Genomic DNA, 23695 nt, shown 5'->3' with positions numbered 1-23695 from the left:
TAAGGACACCCAGACGTAGAGCACCTGGACTGGAACATTCTTCCTGAACTGAGGATATAGGGCAAGAATACCTCCAGCGCCAATGTATGTTTTAACTTGAGAAATCCTGAATGACAGAACTCCCTGCTGCAAGAAAATCTGGCAAAGAATTTAGCTATTTTCAGATTAGATATCAATGTACAATCTTTCAGTCATTGCCACGTGATTATGCCAAGCTCTGTCTCCATTACCTGTCATCATTTTGGGATTGGCACTGGCCCCACAATATCATCATGTGACTGGGGGTGCGGGGCTTTTCAGTCAGCTCTTTCTAATGGCCCTTAATGTAGAAAGTTAGAGAACTCCTGGCTTATCCAAGTGTGCAAACACACAAAAAGCACTGCAGCTGTTGTAGCCATGCACGCAATGCCCAAGCAAAGGAAAGAAATTGGTCCCACCACCTCCAAAAGGTGCCAGCTGCCAGTGAACTGCAGCACAGCCAAAACATTCCAGCTCCTCACCCTGGGATCCTACTGTTTTTGCACTAACAGGGAGTGATGGGTGTTGATGCACACTGGATTAGGATAGGCATTGGATTTGGACTGCCTGCAAGCCTAGGCAACAGGGGTTCTGCCACACTGCCATTCTATAAGGTGTTCCTCATTCTGATGTGTACGTCAAGAGTTTGCTGCAGTAAAAAGTCCTTTTAAAATCCGAGCCTTGCAAATTCTTACTAAGGGCGCTAAATAGGAATCCTAAATGCTGAGATTGAATTTACAGTTGTGCCGGCATTTTAGCCAAGAGCTTTATTATATCTTTAAAACAATGGATTGACACTAGAAAATAGAAAGATGGATTGGATGACGGCAAGAGCGCCCTGCATGAGCTATTCTTTTCCCCACACACTGGCTCTATTTAAATTGTGCAATATTAGAAATGCATTCTGGCATGTTTGTTAATAAAGACACACAGCTGAACGAACACTTTTTTCCTCCTGTTGTTGGTTTTTTTTCCAGTCCCACTGTCTATCTCTGGAGAAATGTTATTGGAATCATATTGCATTTTCAGGTCTGATGAAACTCCACTAAAATAAGCATTTTATGCAAATATGGTGTGGTGGAAAGAATAGCATGTTATGTGCCATAAATCTTTAGGTAACTGGAGGCCTCATTTCAGTTTGCTTTTTAACACATCTCGGTGCATGGCAATTATATTTAGGACATGATGGGCCACTTATTCAGCTCTGAGAGTCACATTGGATAAGATAGGACCTGAATGGCTGCAAATGGGACGTGCATGTTCATTTGCACAAAAGCAGTCCTTTCTTCAGCACTGTGTATCAAAACAAGTGGTTGCCAGGGCTTTTTCTGTAGCACAACTTGTGTGCTGCGGTGGGACAAGGGCTATCTGTCTCAGTCACATCAAAAATCTACACTGGCCAGAGGTTGGTGGAGAAGGTATAGAATTCTTCTGTTGCACGAGAATGGCACAACGAACACACAATTCTAATAACAGAACAGAACAGATGCCAACAGAACAGATGCCAATTCGTGCTATTACTACTCCTACTACCACTACTACTATTTTTCTCTCAAATAAGAAAAATGGAAAGAGCTTCTAAAAATAGACTAACAAAAAGCTCTTTGTTAGGCTGCTATTTTCCTTATATTATATTATATTATATTGTATTATATTATTTATTTAGGAGACTTCTATGCAGCCCCATTCGCCGAAGCCTTGGGGAGGCTCACAATATCCAGACTGTGGGAGGAAAATTATCTGTTTTTTGGAGACCCATCGTGTGTGTGTCTGTCTCTTCCTGAGTTTGAAAATAATGGATTTGGGCTGTTGTGTGCTTCCTTGTTTCTCATCCCTATAGACCTGTTTGTGTGATGTCAGGCTGCTGAGTAGGGGTCCCAAATAAAAAATGGCTGCTTGCAAATGTGAAGACATGTCTGAGTGGCCTGAATCTATGCACTCTTCTGTCTGTGAAGCCCCTGAAGTCTAGTCAAGGAATGCTGCAGGAAGTATCCTGTTGGAAGTCAGGGGTGTTGCACTGACCACAAAATTTCATTTGGACCACAATTTGGTGATTGAGATAACAGCCCAGTGTGCCTCAGACTAATTCAGAGGCAACCAGATTTCATGTGTGTCTCTGTGAGAGAGGAGAATCCCAAATTTTCTTTGGAGAACTGAAGATTAATGACTCCCATTGACTCACTGAAAATGAACAAATGGCCATAAGGTTTTTTTCTGTTTGACAGAATCAGATGAAATTTGCAAGTTTAGCAGCTCCTTCTGCATGACTATTACATACTAAATTTCAGATAAAGACCTCCAGAGGCTGGTATGCTAAGTACCTTTAACATTTTGATTTATTTTAAAGGAAACTGCCAACTTTTTCATTTTTTGGCAGCAGTGGATGACTGTTGTCCTTTCCATGGGATGAAACTGGCCAAGGTTCAGATGCGTAAGCAGAGAGGGCTTGTGCAAGAGCAGCATTTACAGTTCATGGTTTTTAAAAAATGCATTCATCCCCTGGTTGTGGTGTTGCTGCTGCTGCTGCTGCTGCTTTGACAATTCCTTGAAAATGACATACCTCACAGAGGTAACTTGTCTAAGAAATCTGCAAAATTTCAAGATGGCACAGTGGAAAGGGAGCCTGCACTTTTGGGAGGGTGGAGTGATCACTTCTCCTTACCTCCTGTGTAGATATGGACAATATGTATGAAGCTGGCATTCAATACTGAAGTGACCCTAAATAAGAAACAATCCATGTCTGAAGGACTGGTTCATGAGCAAGGAGCTTATGATGAGCTAATGACAATTTAAAGGGTTTTCTTAAGGCACAAAAAGCGCAATATGGGTAGAGGTAGAACACAAAGCGGCAGAGGGGCTGGAGCCAGCATCCACTGCTATACCGTCCCACGTCACTCAGGCTCTGCCAAACCTCTTAAAGTCCTGCTCCTGGGAGAGAGAAGTAGAAAATGAGAGTGAACATGGGGTCACTCCTGTGATATATTACTTCAGCATCCCTCCTGCTAAGTACTAGGACTTGCGGAGCCCTGATAAAGCCATTCACTGTGATTAGAAGCTAGAATTGCCCATCACAAAACTAAATTCCCTCCCATGCCTTCCTCACCTTTGCATTCTGGCATTTTCCTTAAATGCAGATTGTGGAGAAAACTGTGTCCATTTTCGGAAAACCATCCTCTGCGTCTCTGTCCCTCTAAATTTCCAGATTGCAACAAAGCTTCAAAAGGGTCCAAATTCAGATCCAGTGACTCAGATTCAGATATTTTCCAAATCAGTGCAACACAGTCCTGGATCCATCCAGATCTTCTTCTACAAAATGTGTGCTGCATATCATAACAGCATTTGTTGTGTGTATAGTGGGCACATTTGTACCCCATGACAAGCCACCCTGGTGGGTTGTCCTCACCAGGCACAGTGTGTGCTGTTTGTCCCTTCCCCATCTTCCTTTTCCCCACAACAAGACCAACTTGTCTTCACCTCCCCACTGTGACCCCAATCCAGTTGTGGCTCAGCGTGGCAATTTTGCCACTTCAACTTTTTATTTTTTGAGATCACAAAGGCCTGCTTGACAACAGCTTTCACTCTCTCGTTTTGACTGCCATTGCCAGACCTTTCAGAGTGCTCAAACAGCACATTGGCAGGGCTGTCAGTGGCTGAGAAACCACTTTTCATTTTTATTCCATTCCATTTATTTTATTTTGGCCACAGCTGAGCAACTGTGGAGGGGCACAGATCTGGAACTGTGCCAGTTGGCTGTCTCAGCTGGGTCAATGCTGAGATTGGACATGGACCCAAAGAGGCTGTCTCTTGCTTTTGGTTCCTCTCGAAAGACAAGTGGTCAAGGGGAACGACAGTTGCCAATGCCTGCATTTATCCTGAGCAAAGCTGAACTATGGAACTCCCTGCTACCAGGGAATAGCTGTGGCAAACAATTCAGTACTTTTCAAAGAGAGATTAGATGAAACTATAAAATGATATTGGCATTTTTCAGTTTTGTAGCTGTGTGCACACATCAACTGGAGCTGACACTTTTAGGATTTTAGTAACCTCCCCTGTCTGCTGTGTAAAGCATGGAAACTATATTTAATTGTAAAGTCAAACTAGATTTTTGTAACAGAGGGATATGCTCTGTTAGTTCTGCCTAGTTAGAAGAACCACTGAAATCTACAGAACTTAACAGAAATTAACACTGAATATGGCTGACTGGATAAAACCCCCAAAATATCCCTGTTGTATCACACACTCACTGCTTCACTTTCTATGTTTCACAAACCACTGTTCAGGGGTCCCTACCACTTTGGCCCTATGGGACCATTTGAGAAACTGCTGTGGGTCCCATTGCAAAATGGCGCCCATGGAGAATGTGGCTAGTCACATAATGGCTTCCATGGGAACCTGGCTAGGCAAAAGTGGGGGAAAGGAAATAGTGAGAGCAGAGGCTGTGGGGCAGGGGATATCGAGCCAAAGTCACAGAGGGATGAGGAGATGAGAGGCTGGATTGGAAGCTAGGAGAAACAGTGAGCTAAAGAGGTATGGGAGTAAAACAGCAAGGGCAGTGGCCAGGACTGGAGTTGAAAGAAACACCAAGCTAAAGGACCAAGTGGGAGAAAAAGAAGAGCAAAACAAAGGGAGAGAAAGAGGAAAGATAGGAATGGGAGAAGGCAAAAAATAGCAAGGGAAGGGACTGATAGAACAGGCAAGTCTACATATAATTGCTAGAAACTTGCATTTTCATATATATTCATTGATATATACAAATCTCTGTATTCAAAAAGATGGGAGACTTAAAAAAAATCAGATTAGACGGTATATGTGGGTGCTATGTTGGGGACCACTACCATGGTTTGCCATAACCTCTGCAATGGGTTCACTTCCCTCCAGGTCAGGCTTATATTGGGGCCTTTGAGACCAAACTATTTCCCACACATGCACATTTGGAAAACAGCTTGATTTAATTCTGAGAGCAATGAACACATTGGGATAAACTAACTGCTGAGAATAAATAATTTTCAAAAGGTCTGATTGTCTGATTTTATCTATACAAGCTGCAGGCATTCAATCATAAGCAATATAAGAGAGTACAAATGTTCTGAGATGATTCCCAGCATAACTAACACCTAGCACATTTCAACCTAAGGTCATCTTCAGTGGCCTGGTGTGCAAAATTGACTCTAAAATTAATAATAATCATCACACTCACATACAGGCTTGTATGCAGATACACATATTGTGCAGTCTGTCCCTCTCACATCACCTGACTAATTTAAAACACTGCAGTATCACCACCAATTTAGGCACAAATTCACGGGTCTCACTAAGGTAAAAGTTAGGTAAACATATGCCAAATTATGTACAGGCCCAAATGTGGTTGAACTTGACCGGTGCTTTAGACTCCACTGTGGAGATGCTGTTCTGGTAAAGACAAAGGAGCTGCTGCATCCACTAAGGTTGTACAACCACTGCTGGAGTCACACGGGGGCATCCCTTGCAGGAACCTGCCAGGTGCCCAGCCTCCTACCTGACTATGGTGCCTGCAGAAAAAGATGGCTGAGATTTGCAAAACAATCAGAAACACTACTGCAGCTTAATAAAGATATATCTCGCCTTGCCAAATAGCAAACTCTTCCTTTCCTGGTCTGCTGCCCAGAAGCTGTGGAAGGACAACGCCAAGGCCCTTCTACTCCCCACACCCACTGTATGGTTATTTATCTCTAAACCGGATATGGATTAGACAGGCCTCCAAATAGAAGACTCTTTAAAATGGAGGACTGTCCTCCATAAAGTGTGACACAGGGCCACCCTACCAGGTTGAACATGCTAGGTGCTGATGAGAGAGAAAGGAAGTAGATCAGCAATGGGGGCCAGGGGGAAGGGACGTTGTTGAATTGTTTTCCAGCGTGGAGAGAGACATCCACCCTGGAGAAGAACGGTGGCATCCTAATAATGTCTTTGTGATCAAGGCAAACGTTATGAGTCCATGGAGCTCGTATGCCTAGCCGAGGGAATGGGCTGGATGAGGGCCAATGAACTGAAACTCAATCCAGATAAGATGGAGGTCATTTGGTAGGTAGTCCGGACAGGGTTGCTCTCCCTCTGAAGGACAGGGTCTGCAGTTGGGGAGTGCTCCTCGATCCAGAGCTGTCCCTGGAGGCTCCGGTGGTGGCAGTGGCGAGGAGCGATTTCCTTCAGCTTTGCCTGATCCACCAGCTGCATGAATCAAGCTTATCTGGATGAGCACTGCCTAGCAACAGTGACACATGCTCTGATAACCTCCCAGTTAGACTATTGTAACACGCTCTACATGGGACTGCCCTTGAAGACAGCCCAGATACTTCAACTGGTTCAAAACAGAGCTACTAGATTGCTGTCAGGGGCTGGTCACTATTCTCATATAATGCTGGTCCTCTATCAGCAACACTGGTTTCCCATTGAACTCCAGGCCCAATTCAAGGTGCTGGTATTGACCTATGAAGCCCTAAACGGCTTGAGACCAGGATATCTGAAGTAACGTCTTTTTCCCCATATGCCGTCCGGCCCCTTAAGATCTGCAGCAGAGGCCCTGCTCCGGGAACCCTCCTTGAAGGAGGTTAGGAGACAGAATACTTGGAGGAGGGCTTTCTCTGTAGTGGCACCCTGGCTATGGAATGCATTCCCCAGAGAGGTTCGTCTAGTGCTGACATTATATGCTTTTCAGCACCAGGTTAAAACCTTTTTATTCACCCAATATTTTAAAGTTGTAAAAAAATTAATTCAGTTTTATTTATCCTGACTCGCATTTTATCTTGCTATTGTATTTATTGAATATTTATTACTCTGTAAGCCATCCAGAGAGGTTTTGTATTGAACTGGTTAGAAATATCCCTATAAAATAATAATAAAGAAAGAAAGAACTATCTGATCATGAAATACTGTATATTAGTCATGCAACATGACTAGTATAAATTAACAGACTGTGTCCCATGTCTTGCCTCCATACCACATTTCTAAACCACAAGGTGAAGTTGGTGCAATAATGGTGCTCTAAAGATTATCCAGATATCATGGCAAATGAGGATTAGTCCAGAAGGTTTGTGCCCCATGAGGAGAGACTGAGAGAACTGGGCATGTTCAGCCTTAAGAAGACTGGTGGGGGACAGGATATCCCTCTATAAGTGCCTCAAAGGCTGTCACAAGCTGGAAGGTCAAGATCTCTTCTCACTCATACCAGAGTGTAGGATGCGGAATAATCAACTCAAGTTGTGACAACCCAGATTCAGGCTAGATATCAGGAACAGTCAGAGCAATATGACAGCAGAACCAGTTGTCTAGAGAAGTGGTGGGCTCTCCCACACTAGAGACATTCAAAAAGAACTGGACAGTCATTTGAGTGGGATGGTGTAAATTGGTGTCCTGCAACAGCAGCGGACTGGACACAATGGCCTTCATGGCCCTTTCTACTGTGCTATGGTTCTACACACATGAGAGGGGAGAGAGAGCCAAACCAGAGTGGCACAGCTGCGTGTGTATGCATGGATATTCTGTTCTCCTACTGCTAACCGTGGAGTTGTTACAACAGGTTTCCCCCTCCCTTCCATCCAGGAAAATAGTTGGGTAAGTCTGTGGCTGCACTGCTAATCTGATATGCAGATACAGCCCCAGCCCCTAAGTGATGGGGCATGGTGGCAGAGCCCACGCTTCACGTGCAGATGGTTCCTGGCTTGATCTCTGTTCTCCAGGTAGGACTCAGAGGCCTGCCTCAAGCCCTGGAGCCAGGGCGGTGGGCACTGTTGACAGTGCTGCGTAAGGGATCAGGATCAGGGTCGGGCAGCTTCCTATGTTTTCTCCAGCCCTGTCTAGATCAGGCACCTTCTGCACCCTCTCGCAGCAGAAGTGCCACAAGGACATCCAGGGTGATGGAGGAAGTGCAGCGGCTTCTTGGGCCGATCCAGCAGGAGCACTCCAATATCAGTGTTCCTCCTGCCTGAGGTGTGATCAGTCCCTGCTGTGCTGAGCTCCCTGCTAGTGACAAAACAGCTCCATCCCGGGAAGAGCAAATAGAAGGCACTGCAGAAGTTAAATGGAAAGGACGTAGCCAGGGAAATCAAGCATTACACCTGAGCTCCAGCAGCCAGGCCTGATTTCATTGTGGTCAAGGAAGCAAGAGAGAAAGTGGTGGAAAGCTTTCCCTTTGCCAGGCAGCTAAGCTGTTAGAGGTTATGAGATTCTTTTATTGCACTAATTTGCAGGGCGATGTGCTGACAATCTCTCCCTGTTGCACAGAGAATATATAAATTATGCCTGCAGGACGATTAACTGTTTGTCCAGGCTAATTGTCAGCATTAAATCTTGCTCAGTCACAATTTTAAAGCTCAATTTAAACTCTCTATCTTTAAGGAAGCCTTACTCCCACTTTCCCCTCCTACACACACACACACACACACACACACACACACACACACCCCAGAGGGTGGGGGGAAGTAATAAAGATTTAATGGTTTAAGTCAGCTTCCCTTGTAACGGCTAAAGTTATAATTGGGTGTGTGTATAACCAGAGCATCCACAGATGACAAGCCTGCCGAGTTTCTCTTTGCCTTGGCCACTAATGCTTATTTCAAATCCCATTGTCTTTGCTACCATGTATTAATTTCTGAATTATGGATTATTGTTCAGAGACCTCAGAGTCTGAGCAATTCCCCGCCTCTATTACTGCATAAATCGTTTTTGCTGTCTGCCACTCTGCTTAAAATAGCCATGATTCATCCTGAAGGACTCCGAAAGCTGGAATGCACAGCACAGTCCCCCTCCATGCAGTCATTTCTAAAGCCAAGGGAGCTCAGCGGGCCTTTGGCCCCGGCTGGGCACTGTGGGACAAGCAGGCCCATCTGTGGAGAGCGGCTCCCAGTGACTGCTTCTTGTGGCAAGTGCTGCCAGGTAGCAGACCAGACCAGGGTAAGGCAGCAAATGCCCATGGCGATGCACTGGATGAGCCCTTTCCCGAGATTTTAATGCATGTGCAGTGAACCAGTGAATGCATTTGAGGTAGAGGGCAAAGTGGCGCCCTTCTATTCCAGGTATGAAAACCGACCTCACAGTACTGCCCTCACCAGGCATCTGCTGACTTGGCGACTGCCTCACTCTGCTCATGATAGGGTTGGTCGTAGTCGAGGGCGACACCAGCCTTTGCCTCTTCACCAAAGTACTGTCTGGAAAGACCTCCATAAACACATAATGGTACTCAGGGAGGAGCCTCTTCTGCATGAATTTGGGACTCCTGAGGAGACAAGGTTCCCAGTCAGGCAGAGGACTTGAGGGGTGGATGCTGTCATGGCAATCCGTGCACACGGGCACATGAATTGCAATGAGGGAGATGAGACGGAGGACCAGGGCCTTCCCAGCAGCCCTGCTGAGGGATTTTCTGCCCCTCTTCCTTCCCTGTTCTTTCCTTACTTGCTGCATCTTTTAAATTGTAGGCTTGTGTGTGGTAAATGTCTTCTTTTACTGATTCTCATACCTCTCCTTACTCACCCCTTTTCTGAGCTAAACATTGATCCAAGGAGCCTCAGTTACTCCTCTCACAATCTGGGCTGCAATTCTAATTCCAGAAGGAGGTAGGTGCCATGGCTTTTCTCTTCAGAGGAAGAGCTTGAACCTTCAGAGCCAAAGGTCTCCAGGAAATAGGCCACTGGCACCTCCTGAGATGGTCCTGGGCTCTCGGGGGTGATGCCTTTAGAGATGCCTCCTCAAGCAGCAGAGAGCTCTGCTTCTGAAGCAGGGAGGGACACAGCCCCACCCCTCGCCCCAGAGAATGCCTGTGCCTTGGGAGGCAGGCCAGGATGGTGGATGGGCAAAGGGCTGCCCGCTTCTGGAAGAAGCTGCCTCAAGAGTAGAGAGGCCTCCTTTGAGCAAGGCTGTGCTCATGAGCAGACTTTGAGCAGAGCCTTCTGACATCCTGCACTTGAGTGAGGCTGTGAAGCTCTGGTTTATTAGCTCTCAGTCAAGCCGGCTGGTTGCTGGAACAACGCCCTGCCTTAGCTCCTAATCGCTTGCAACTTTGCTTCCTTGATTTTGCTATTCACTGAACTGACCTCTTGTGTGACTGGCTCTTCATACTGTAGCCAGGAGAGATTCAAATGGCAAACAAGTCATTTATTAAGGTAATACTCAATATGCATACAAATGAGGGAAGCAAAATCTAACACTTCTAAAGGAAATGTTGGATGTGATCCTTAATCTGCCCAGATATTGTCAGTGTATCAGAGAGCCCCCACTCAAGTTTTAAAAGGCTAACTCCAGAGTCCAGACTGTCAACAGGCTTCCCCAAGCCAAATCTTGCATCCACGCAAACCTTGGAACCTCTGTATGCCTTTGCAACCCATATGGCAGAAAAGGGGAGGAATCCCAACAGGGAATGCTGATGGGAGATGGAGTTTTTATTAATTTCCTTTCTAATTTCTAGAACCAGCCAGTATAAATGTTAAATAGATGCTGATTAATCCCCCCCCCCCACAAGTATGCTGTTTCCTACCAGTAATAGGGATGCAGTGGCGCAGTGGTTTAAACCGCTGTGCTGCTGGGCTGGTTGATCGAAAGGTCGCCGGTTCAAATCAGCACAACGGGGTGAGTTCCCGTTGCTCTGTCCCAGCTCCTGCCAGCCTTGCAGTTCGAAAGCATGCAAGTGCAAGTAGATAAAAAGGTACCACTTCGGTGGGCAGGTAACAGTGCTCCGTGCACTTCGGTGTTTAGCCATGCCGGCCCCATGAGCACGGAGACTGTCTGCGGACAAACGCTGGCTCCCTCGGCTAGGAAACGGAGATGAGCACCACCCCCAAGAGTCAGGCATGACTGGACTTCACATCAAGGGGAAACCTTTACCTTTACCTTACCAGTAAATAAAGCATGGGTTTCAAGAGAAATGCTCTCAGGGAAGAGAAGACCCCTGGGCAAGGAAGGGAACAAACTTGTCTGGTCTGGACCATCCAGCGGGAAGAGTCTTTGCACATATGGCATGTGCAGATCCTGCCCTTTTCTTCCTTCACGTTACCTAGACAGATACATAAACATAAAATAAAATAAATAAATTCCCGGAGGGCAGTTGTGTTAGCCTAGAGCAGCAAAAAGCATTTCCAATCAGGTGCTAGCTAGAGGATGATGGGAGTTGTAGTCCAACACATCTGGAGTTCACGAGGTTGGGGAAGCCTGTTTTAACCCTGAGGATATTGATTCCAGCTTCAACTTTTGTGAACTGCAGACCACTTTGTCTGAAGCGTGGAGTAATATAGGGAGCTTTATGTTTTATACAGTGTATATTGTGGGGTCAGAGGTGGGGACCGTAAATTATGAGGTCAGAAGGAAATTAAATGCAGATGGCAGATGTCACATTATGAACAGTGGTAATGCATGGAACCGCTGCAGCCGGTGGCAAAGGCACCCCAGCAAGAGGTAAGCCAATTAGCACGTGTAAAAGGTTAATAATTGCTGAGCCCCCCAAACCATGGAAACCATTAAGAAGCTTGGACTCCACCCACCCACTTTTAAGATGGCTGAGCAGGATGCCCCCCATCACCAGACACCACCATGCCTCTTTGCCCCTTAGCGTCAGGGAAACACGGGGAGAGAGCCAAAGACAGGGTGAGAGATCGAACCGATGAACTTCTGAGTAAAAGGTGAGAAACGCGGTCAAATGAGCAGCACCGGCATCCCGTGCAGCCCTCGGACACTGTAATTGCACCGAGCGAAAGAGCAGCTTCTCTCTGCATGGTAGAGCACCCAGGGGCTTCACTCGAGAGTGGCGGAAGGTGAACGGATCGATGGGCAGCCGCAGAAAATAGCCACCCGGGAGTTAGGAGGGGAAATGCTCCTTGCTAATCTCACTGCCTTTGACAACTTACAGAGAGGCAGGAGCCCTTCTGCCTGCTCTCCTGCTCCAATCAGAGTTCTTTTTGATGCTGACAGCTCTTCTCCCTTTCTGCCCGCTTTTACAAAATTAGGCAAGCAAGAGGTTGCCAGGAAGAAAGGCCAAGAGAATCAGAAAACTGCAGGCAGAAATTCTAGGGAGATTTGAAAGCCCCCAAAGCTAAGTGGTCATTAGCTCACCAGCCCAATCAAAATCCGCTTTTACTCACACTTCACTGGGTCAGACAAATGGTCCCCTCAGCCTGCAACAGGTCAGTCCAGACACTTCAGAGGAATTTCGTGACGGGCCTGAGCAAGAAGGAGCACTGCATCCTCTGCCAATCGTGCCGCAGTCTAAGGGGCTAATTATAAGTAACCCGTAAATGAGTATTTTGACAAGCTGCTTTGGGAGGGGGAATTTAGGCAAGGAGTGGAGGAAGGGTCATTTAACTCTTTTTTCACCCACTGTTTCTCTGCTCCATGCCTCACCTACTGGCCAATTTTAACTTTAGCCAGGGTTCCAAGAGCAGGTTGGAACCCCATGAATATGGGACCGGGACCCTAACCCTAACCCTATATGAATATCTCACATGGTGGGCTGCTTGCTCTCTCAATCAGAAGGCATTGCACAGGCCCACCAGGTGTTGTTTGACCGAAATTCCCATCTCAGTCACCAGCTAGCACAGCCAGTGGCCAGTGAGGATGGGAGTTCAGTCCACCAACATCTGGGGAGGGGGGCAGGTTCTTCATCTGTTTTCTGAACGGCTAATGATGCAATCATGGATAATGACATTTGCGTTTCATAGCCCTGCTCTCAAGGGCCGGTCTACAAAGGCTCTTACCCTATGTTGTGTCCACATGGTTGCTTTAAAGTGTCACAGTGCATCATCGTCACGAAGCGCACCCCAAACCCAGAGGCTGAAATGAAGCCTTTACCGATTATGCCACCGCAGCAAGTTGCCAGAAGAGTGTTGGGCTGCTGCTGGTAAGGTACAGATCAGCAGAACTCAAGCTTGCCAAAATTCTCTTCCTTCCATCTCAAACTTCAGTCTAATTCTGGGCTATATCAAGTTTCAAACATTTGGGGGTAGGGCATGAATATCTGTGCACATTTGCACATGCATGTTCCCAGATGTATGCATTAGTTGTGCAGACCTTTGAAAAGTACACTATGAGTGTGTTTTTGTGGTGACGGAACAGTAGAATCAGCAGGGAATCAGTGGGACATGTTGCAGCTTTTATAGGGAATGCAGAGAGAAATTAATTATACCATTAATAATAGACCTTTATGGTAATAATCCTTCCACTTTGGTATCAATTTGTTTCAGGGATGTATCTTCTTACATTACTGGAAAGGTTGCCAAGATTTTTAATGGCTGCAATGCAAATTGGGAAAAAAACTGTTGTCATCTTCCCGAGTGAAGATCCTCTCTAAACCATTTTAGTTTTAACTGTGCGTGTGTGTGTGTATTTATTTATTTTCCTTCCTTCCTCCCTTCCCTCCTTCCTTCCTTCCTTGCTAGTCTGTGGCTACATTAAACAAAATGAATGAAAAGTACACATTTGTCTCCCATTGAACAAAGAATATTTGTGTCCATGAAGCATATCTTCATGCAGATTTTTCAGTTATATGCATGTTTATATGTAGTTATAGGTAGTTAAACACATTTTTTCCTCTGCAAGCCACACTGCATGCACAGAAATGTACAGAACTTGACCACTGATTCAGTCTGAGTCCATGTTTGGTCTGCAAGGTACAAACTGGGTAAATTCTCATCAAACACAAACTGAAAATAATTTTGCATACAATCCAACCCACCATTGCACTTTAACAACACCAATATAGGTTAGTGGAAAGAGCAATTGGAACTCATCAGCCAATGTGACCCAAAGGACAACAGGGTTTTACCTGGTCCTATAGAGTGTCAGAGCTTGCCCTGGTTCTTCAAATTGAGTCAAGCAAAGAGCAGTCAGAAGCAGACCATCAGAAGCTACCTGACGGTCTGCACCTGCTTTCTTAGTTGGCCTTGCTTGCTTGCATCTCTGACTGCTCAGTGCCTGCATTTTTTTGCCTTTCCTAACCTGCCTGTCTAGTGTCGAATAGCCTTCTGCTCGCCCAACTTAGCTCTTCTACCATGCTGACAAGGAAGCAGTGAGATAGGAACCCTCACTGCACCCCATAGCGTTCCCAGTCTTTACCCCATCAGGCGTCCTGTACTAGCTGATGGCCCAAAGGTGCTGTTCCTTTACCCAGACACCCGTATAAGCTTCTAGGCCCTAGAGCAGGTTGTGACTTATCAACTCCAGCAGTCTCAGAGGATAACAATTATTCAGATCCATTCCAATCTGTCTTTAACCTGGGCTTTGGCTCAGAAACTGCCTTGGTCACCTTGGAGGATTACTTACTAGGGAAATGGATGGGGAGAGTCATCCTGTTGGTTCTCCTGGACCTCTCAGCAGCTTTGGTACCATCAGCCACATTATCCTTCTGGACTGTCTTTCCAGGTAGGGACCAGAGAAGGTGTTACAGTAATTCCAGTCAAACCTGGAGGGAAGGGTTCTGTTTTCTCCCATTGCCACCAACTGTTGGGGTGCCCCAAGGCTCCATCCTACCCACACTTTTGTTTGCTTTTTGTTTAAAATGAAAATGTATCGCTGTTTCGATATTTAGTTACTTAGCCTCGCTGTGTGTGTGTGTCGGAAACTTATGGGGAAAGTGTTGGCGGAAAATACAAAGAACCCTGTGCCTTGTGCAGCCCTTTGAAAGGGCGAGGATCTTTTGCATGTAGCACATGGAGTCCGAGGGGTCTCTAGCAGCAGTGATAGGGAAGGCCCCTGCCTGAGCTCCCAGACGGCTGCTGCAAGACTGCAGTGGGCCAGGTGCACAAAGAGCGGCCTGGTGCGGCGCAGCGTCCCCTGCCTCTGGTTCCTCAGGGTGGAGCGGCTCACTCTGTATCCTCACTACTAGCAGTGCAAAGCTATTGTTGATCTTAATTATGTGTGCTTGATCATCCTCATGCTTCTCTTCATGTGTGCTTTGGGTTGGGTTGGCTCCCATTTAGGAAGGAATTAGAAAAGAAGCAATGAAAACATGTTCATCTGTTCTCTTTCTTTCTTTCTTTCTTTCTTTCTTTCTTTCTTTCTTTCTTTCTTTCTTTCTTTCTTTCTTTCTTTTTCTTTCTTATTAACGGGCCCACCCCCAAACACAGTGCCTCTCTTGCATGCAGGTGTCCTGCTTCCTCCTGGTGGACCCACCAGCAGTGTGGGCCTTTCCCTGATGAGGATACCCAGGACCCACCGTCAGTGTTGTTCTATTAATGGACCCACCCTCAATAGGATCCCTTTATATGCAAGCACTTACTTACCCTGGTCTGCTGGATTGCCTTCTCAGCATTCTGATCTTGCCAGCTGCTGGCAGTCCCTCAGCCCCAAAGCAATCCCTCAGCAAAGACTACTTTTGGGGATTTTAAGTGGGACTTCCTCCTCTTTTGTTTGGCACCTGGACAGCAACCAAGCCAAGGCTTGCTGCAGCATATGGCGATCCCACCTCTACCAACAAAACTATGGAAGAAAAACTTTACATTTAAAGAAACTCCATAACAATTAAGAGAAAAATCCAAACAGATTGTTGTTAATGCTGCAGTATTGTAGGGAGTGGTCTGTGACCAGTTTATCAGCTTCACAGAATGCCAGTGTCATTAGCAAGAAGCAATTCCCCATTCTGTTGCAAACACAGCTTTTTATGAAATCAATCATAGAATCATACAGTTGGAAGGGGCCTAGCAGGCCATCAGGTCCAACCTCCTGCTCAATGCAGGACACAAGTCTCCCATCCAGTTTCCAGCCAGGCTTGATCCTGCTTAGCTTCCAAGATTAGGAAGGCTCAGGCACTTCATGATATGTGGCAGATACATTAGTTATATCCTATTTCTTCCTGGAACACAAACAGGAAAGAAGGGACTTGGTGTCACAAACAGTTATCACATGGCAACTTTTATTGTGTCTTAGGGGATTTCAAAATAATAGCCAAAAAAGTTCTTTTCCAGAAACTTAATCTATAGAGTACATTGAGAGATCCTCGGCCTTGGTTACACTTTGCATCTTCATAAACTTTAAACTAATTTTCTTCCACACCATCTCACTACCTTAATTCTCAGGTGTCTCTTAGTTCTGTTTACTTCTCACAATATTGTATGCATATGTGCACTTATTTGTGTCTCAAGCTGAACATGTGAACAATTGAACAGTAAGCAGTTACTGCTTTTCTTATCTGAAATATGCTGCTTTTTCTTGAGTGTAAGTGGGAAAGTTTGTTTTTCTCATGTCTCTTGAAATATAACAACTATCCAGGTCAGTGAAAAGTGACAGCACATCAGCACAAATGCGCCTGTTGAATGTCTGTTAGACTCAAACGGATCCAGACTTCATATAAGAATGTCTCTTCATATTCCCTTTGCCGCTTTATTAAAATTGCAGGTTAGGAGAGCAGCTGCTTAGGAGAGAAATGTGCAAAACACTCACCCTTTTGGATAAGTATGCCCTATCCAGGCTCAGACTCTGCAAAACAGATCCTGCAAATGTTTTTCTGCCGTCCTCACCCCTCTCCCCCTCCACAGAGAGGGCTTCTCTCTCTGACTTGCAAATTCCCCTCACCTCTGGAAAACAATTAAATTTATGGAGACTTTTCTTTTGTTCTGGATGGTCTTTTCTGTCCTCTTGCTTAAGAAACAACTTCCTGAAATGCATGCCTACCCAGAAGTACATCACTTTATCGGCAATGACCTTATTCACAACTAAATCCTATTGATTTCAGAGGAGCTATCTCACAGGAAAGTCCGCACTGGACCGAGCTGCACTTGCTTGCTTTTAGGTGGAGGGAAAGGGTTAGGGTCTCACTGGTTGGAAGGACAAGAGTAAACAGGGCACTCTTTCCCCTTCTCCGTGGTTTTGCATGGAGGGCAGGAGGAGCTGTAATCTTCCCCATTTTCTCTTCCTTTACACCTGCACAGAGCTAAGTAAGCGAAAAACAAACAGCGAACAAAGGGAAGCTTGAAGGACCATTTCCCTGCACCCCTCTCCTTCCCAGCACCTCCTGACATCCTCCGAAACACCTGCCAATCTCGTGGAACGGGCAGCACCCGCTGATCACGCCAGGAAGCCTGTTTGTGATACGGGAAGGCAGCATGGGAACTGTCTGCAACAAGTCTCGCCACGCACACTAGGAGTAAGGAATGTGGGGTGCGGATCTGGCCGCACCACAACGGGATCTTAATGAAAGGAGTTTAGGTATAGATGCAGCCTTGGTTTCGCCAACGGTTTCTTGAGTTCGGCAGCAGAATTCAGGGCAGAGGAAGCCGTCCCGTTGACGCTTGTGTTAAACATTTCAGAGTGGGAAATCGTGCCAATTTACTCTGAATCACCCCGCGATCTACCAGCAGATCCTGTTCTACTCTCAGCCCAGCTCTCCAGTAAACAGAACGAACGATTTCTGCTCCGAGTCAGCGTGTGCGTGCTACTCGGCTCTGCGCTGGCCTCCTCTGCGACTTGAAATGTCCGAGCAGGCCAGACATGGCAGCAGAGGGGCACGGAAGAGGGGCTGCGGGCGGGCGGCTCTCTCCATTGCAGAGCCCTGGCATGCGGACGGACACAGTCCAGGTCCGTGTCAGGGAATCCCGCGGCACAGCTCGAGAGCGGCGCGGGTGGAGGCCCCGGCGGGCAGGGCGAGGGGCGCAAAAGCGAGACTTCCTAGGCAAGTCGCAAGAACGTGTCCTTTCCAATGACAAGGGGAGAGTGAGAGCACCGCGCCTGCTGAAGGAGAACAAAGGACGGTGGCAGGATATACCTGGGCTTCATCGCCGAGGCGGGGGGGGGGGTGAGAGGGAAGAGGGGGGATGTTATGTTGCTCCGGCTAGGCAGGGGGGAGGCTTTCTTTAGCATACGCTCTGCATATTTTACTGCCAGCAAAGATGTGGTAATGATTTAATATGCAAAGGTAGATAGCTGGCATTGATATGCATCCACACTGCATAACATGCGCATACATATTTCAAAGGGGGTGTGAGAGAAAGCGGGTGGTTGAAGGCAGGCATTTGTCAGGATTTAGCCCTGGGAAAGATTTTTCTCCTTGAAATGGAGTTGGTGGGGGGGGGGAGAGAAGAGGGAGGAAAGGAGAGGCAGAGAATCATGGTCAAATCAGATGATTGAGACCTTTAAAGCATTAGAAGGAGAAGCTGGTATTATCAAGCGATGCACAGAATATCTTATTCTTTTTTCTTTATTCGAGAACATTAAATATTGGAATATTAAACAACACTTTTGAGATGGGGTTGAAAGAGAAATGGGCAGCCAATCATTTAAAAATTCAGGGGGAAGCTATGAAAATTGGTTTCCTAAACAAAGAGCTGGTGTGCTGAGGGGAGACAGAGGGAGAAGCTGAAATTGGAAACCTTCGTCTGTGCCACCTTTACCTTAGAGAATTTGCAGCGAGAAGGAATAAATAGAATAAGCGCATAGTTCTCCCCCCCCCCAACACACACACACACGCCCTGCCTCTCCCTCTCGCTCTCTCTCCCCCTTGGACTGTAGCTCGAAATTGAGCAGTGCTGGAAAAAGACAGTTTGGTGTTTATCAAAGTCGCAACTTCAGGGGAAGCGTCGGCCGGGCGGGCGGGGGGCGGGGGACCTGTTCTGGTCACCTCGCTTGCCGTCTTACGGCTCTTCTCTTTTTTGCTGCAGGAGGAGGAGTAGCAAAGAAAGTATCTGCTCTCCACTTCCCATAACTTGGGCTGCAAATCAGCGCATGTTTAGACTGAAAAGTGGCTTCTAACTCCCAGAAAACGTCCTGTAAGTTCCATGATGGCTGAGGAATGCTGGGAGTTGAAGGACACCTTTTCTGCCGGGATACGCAAGGCATGGCACTCTAAATTGCATGTGTATCCACATTCAGGAAGTGCCCATTTAACACCGGCTGATGTCCGTGCTCAGTATGTGATTCTTGCCACATGAGCCACGTGGCAGCAGCCCAGCGCAGGCAGCTCTGTTGTGTTGCTGTCCCTGTGCAACACGCCCGCACGATCAGCCCACGCCGGTCCCTGGTGGCTGGTAAGAGTCAGAGCACAGCTGGCTGCTCAGAGGTAGAAACCTGACAGGGACACCGGCTGATGTGTCTTGCTGCATCCCGTAGCAGCGGTGGGCAGGCCTTTTCCAGGCTCCTTGCAGCGCTGGCTCCGTTGTTCTTTAATAGAGCCCTAAGAGCGATCAACCAGCGCTCGCACAAAACATGTGCTCCACGCACAGGGATTTGTTTTGGCACAGTCCTTCCGCACATACAGAAGTGACTCCTAGTTATGCCCATCCCCAGGTTTCTTCATTTCAGCAGGATTATCTAGGACATGCAGGTCAGTGTGTGTGTGTGTGTGTGTGTGTGTGTGTGTGTGTGTGTGAGAGAGAGAGAGAGAGAGAGAGAGAGAGAGAGAGAGAGAGAGAGAGAGAGAGAGAGAGAGACTGTTGTTACAACAGTTAGATGTCAGGAATTTTTATCAATCTGCTACACATCTCCTAGAAGTATACCGGAAGATCATTTCTCAGTCTATCTTCTATCCAACTAAAACTGCTTTGCTAGCCCGAGGACAAAGAATATCAGAGAAATCCACAACAGGTTCAAACGCTTTCACATATCTATGAATCCAACCTGCTGATTCCTCAGTGGACCAGCTTTTTCTGCATTGCACAGATTCTGCATACTTGCAGACTATTGGGGGTGAGAGGTGTCATTTGGTTGTTTTTACTTTGAGCAATTTATTTCATTTGCAGATGTGCATATATGAGCTTGCACTAATGCACACCTCCTAATTCAGATTAGCGGTACATCCGCACAATGGTGTATTTGCAAATAAATGAAATTCTCCTTACAAAAATGCTGATGGTGTCAGTGATGCAACAAAATAGGCCTGGCAATCCGCAAAGCACAGATGGAACAGATTTAACAAAACCCATCCTTCCTTACTGAGGACTGAAGCATTTGAAGCATCCGTCGGTCTTGTTACCTTAAGGATGGGAGAGGATTTTGTTTCACTTAGCTTCTGATAAAAAATATACTGAAATTGCAACTTTCATAATATTTGGGATCCAGAGAAAGATGTTTAAAATATGAATGTGGGGGAAATGTAGACGGACAGGTTTGTGCATCCAGGAAAGGCCGTTGAATGTTCATCTCTGGGTTTGAATCTTTCTGCACTAAACTATGTTCATGCTTCAGATTGCCCTCTGTTTTTTCAGACAGGCTCCCCATCTTCCACTGTTACAAAACAGGCATATACAACATGGCCTTCCCTGTATCTGGGAATAGCTGCACCACTGCATTTGGCTAGTACAGATGGGTCAGGGGTTTGTTCTGGTATTAGCAAACATCTTCAAAGCTTGGAGGGATAGAACTTGAACATGTAAAGACTCTAATGTAGGAGAAAGTGAAATTAACTGATGTATCTACCCCTTTATTATGTCAGTCCATATTCTATTCGAAAATCTTCTCTATCCCCAGATGTTGAAGGGGATGGTACAAGACACAGCAAGGAAAACCCTCAGAAGCTCAACTCTAATGAAAGTATGTTTTACTTGGTTTTACTGGACATCCACAAAGCAACTGTTGCTTCTCAGGTCTGTGTTAGTAGGTGTGATCCTGGAAATGTCTGCAGCTGCATGATGACTCATATGTGGCCATGTCTGAGAAAGTCACAAATGAGTTTGGGTTTCTATGAATCTAACCTGCAGATTCTGCAGTGGACTGGCTTTCCCCATAGATGCTGTGGACTTATAGACTAGTTTTTCCTTTATGTGGGGGATTTGCATAAACAAAAACAAATTAGTGCATTTGGGCAAGCACACACATTAGCACTCATGCAAATTAACACAGGGACAATGAAGTTTTGGTTAATGAAAACCTGATTCTGCCCATAAGTGGATGTCCAAATGCAAAATCTGTTCCACCCTAGCTATAAGCACGCAGAAGGGCACAGCGGATGCTCCAGCAAGTTCTGGACTTCTTGGTTGCAGGCACATCTGCCCTTCCCCCTTACAGGGCTGGCCCTGCTGTGGACCCGACTGAAACAGGTGGGATTGTGATGGGGCAATAGATGAAGGAGGGATGGGCTGTCTGGCTGGTTCAGCAAGGATGTGCCGAATGTCAGTGGCAGCAAGTGACTGGCTCAGGCAGCACCACTGGGGTCCCGTTTCAGCAGTAAAATGGCACCTGCCCTTTTTCACCAGCCTGAATGCAACACGAATTGCTACTTCAGTTCTCAATAATGCACACAATGAGGCCGTAAAGAGGCCGGCCCACTCAGTAGCCATCAAGGGTGCTACCCTGTGTTCAAACAGGTGTGAGGACATTTCCACCCCAAAAATGGTCTTGAGATCATTTTAAATAGCTAGAAAGACAGTAAGATTTCTTTCAAGTGAGGAAAGTTCAAGGGAAAGGGTGGATGGCTATGGGAACTGAAAGAGAGGGAAAGAGACTACCAGAGTCGCCTCCTTCTTTCTGTCTCCCCATCCCCAACAAGGGAGTACAGGTGAGACACGTGTGACCAAATACTGAGGAAGGACTTGAGTGGGGCACATATGTGTGGACCTACGAGCAAGAGCTCCATGTTTTCCTCGACCTTGCCATTCCTCCTGGCCACCTTTGCCTGTCCCTCGGTGTCTATTCCATGCTGCAGGACTGTATTACCTGCAGCACAGAGCTGCTCAGGTCAGTGCCATGCCCAGCCATAATTAATTTCCTGGCTTGCCAGACCTCAGCATCAGACCCTGTCTGGATGCCAGAACTCAGCCCAGGCATGCAAGCATTGTTCTGAACTGCGCATAAATCCTTCCTGCGCTGAACGCCTGAGATTCGGGATCCCCGATTCACGCTTTGCACTTTGCAGGCAGCTTTATGCCCAACAGCTCCGCCACAGCTCGTGAACACCGCTTCTGCATAATTCTTGGGTGGCTGAACTAGGCATTGTCAGGTAGTTTACAGAGAACAGATGGATGTGGATTCATAAACGATGCTTCCATGTGGCCCAAATATGTTACAAATTGGTCCAAACGACACCACAGAGTGTGGTAGCGAGCAGCATCTGCTTGAGTCAGACGGTGCTCAGTCGCACTTCTGTCTCTGGGGAGCCAGCTGCCCAGAGTGCAGCCTGCAATGAGGTGTGAAGAATATAGAGGGCTTTGGTGGTGTTAATGACAGAGGGACACACATCCCGAGCAGGAGAAGCTACTCTGAGTCGATCGCTCTTTAATTATCTGGAATTATAGTGCCGTTATCGCACCCTTTTTATGTTACAGTGAAGGAAATCAGGGCATACATTAATTATCTAATCCGTATGTAAAGTGTCATACATAATTTTCCTAGAGCAAAAAGGTTCCAGCTTTAAGACCAGCTTCATCTCGTAATAACCATGGGAGAGGGAAGGAAGTAATAGCCATTCCCACGGTGGCTGCTCGCATGGTGTCCAGCCTGGGTCAGTTTTTCAGGAGACATCTCAAGCTGGGGAAACTGTGGGTGAGCTGCATCAGGAACTACAAAAAGTCTCCCAGGTCACCCACTGGCAGGCCCTTGCTCTTCTGTGTATACATTAGATAGGGTAGGGGAAATGGTTGTAAATGTATTATTATTATTATTATTATTATTATTATTATTAGTAGTAGTAGTAGTAGTAGTAGTAGTAGTAGTAGTAGTATTTGCATTGCTGCAACATGTCCCTTCAGCAACCCAAGGCCTGGTGTTCCCCACATTCCCCACAAGCAAACTTTCTGTTGCCCGTTTTGGCACAGGGCTATAATCCCAAGGAGGAAACAAGGTCCTTCTAGGCCTTTGCCAGCTGTGATTTTATTCCCAAGACAGTGAAACTACTTCCAGCCCAAGGGCTGAATTCACCAAATTCACCTTGATCCCTGTGGAGGGTGGGATCAAAGGCAAAGGGGCAGGGCAAAGAAAAGGGGGTAGAGCCCAAATAAGGGGGAAATGCCAGCAGGTTGTAGTTTAAAGTTCTTCTGCCTTGTGTTTAAGAAAGGCACCTAAACTTTTGGGAATGGGAGGAAGCCTTCACAGAAGCAATGGGAAACACGAAGCAATGGTGGTTGAAGGGAAGAGGGTGAAGGCAGGGGAGATGAGCATGAGCTCCTGAGGAACCCCAGGAGGGAGGGATGTGGCCCCCAAGCCTCACCCTTTCCTGGAGGAATTGCAGCAATGCCTACCTGAAATTCAGCATGCTTCAGGGAACCAGAACAGGAGCATCACTTCTGCAGCGGGTGGCAGGGAAGAGCATGTACCAGGTTGCCCAGCATTCCCCCAAGCCTCATCCCCTGAACAGTGTATTGCAATGAACCCAATTACGTTGACTCCAGAAGAAAAAGGACTCCCATTGGCTGTCAAATGTTGCAGTCCGAACTGGTGAGCTGCTTGCCGAGATCTTGATGTATGTGTGATGAAAAGTCCTTGTATGATGAAATGCGAGATGATGACATGCATTGGACCAGCCTTGGTCAAAATACCACCAAGATAAAACTGATTGAGAATGAGAGTGTCAGAACAGGCTGATGGTTTAAGATTCATTTCAAGAAGTAAATCAAACAAAAACCTAACCCACCTGCGTTCATGATGAATAAAAAGAGTCATCTACGCATTACAGTGTTCTTGAAACTTGGAAATGAGTATAAAAGAGAGCCCCCCTGAGAGTGGAGTTTGAGGGTATGCGACTGACACCAATGGCAATGCACAGTGGCAGGGAAACTGATGGCAGCCACCCCTCAGTGCCACTTAG

General features: G+C 46.6%; 1 long non-coding RNA gene across 3 annotated transcripts in view; it reads right to left on the bottom strand.

Moving 5' to 3' along the window:
- Nucleotides 1-23695, bottom strand: part of LOC123035453 — a 61556-nt gene that overhangs the window by 7112 nt on the left and 30749 nt on the right. For 2 of the 3 annotated variants that reach the window (XR_006416949.1, XR_006416951.1), the window contains one exon: nucleotides 10878-11035. This is a non-coding gene — a long non-coding RNA (uncharacterized LOC123035453). Of the gene's footprint in view, nucleotides 1-7382; nucleotides 9266-10877; nucleotides 11036-23695 lie in introns of those variants that run through there. The other variant, XR_006416950.1, reaches the window with a different exon arrangement.

Source organism: Varanus komodoensis, unplaced genomic scaffold (assembly GCF_004798865.1).
Source record: "Varanus komodoensis strain SLA01 unplaced genomic scaffold, ASM479886v1 scaffold7_1, whole genome shotgun sequence".
NCBI classification, from domain to species: Eukaryota; Metazoa; Chordata; class Lepidosauria; order Squamata; family Varanidae; genus Varanus; species Varanus komodoensis.
Note: the sequence above shows the minus strand (reverse complement) of the source record. Positions and strands in the feature narration are given on the sequence as shown.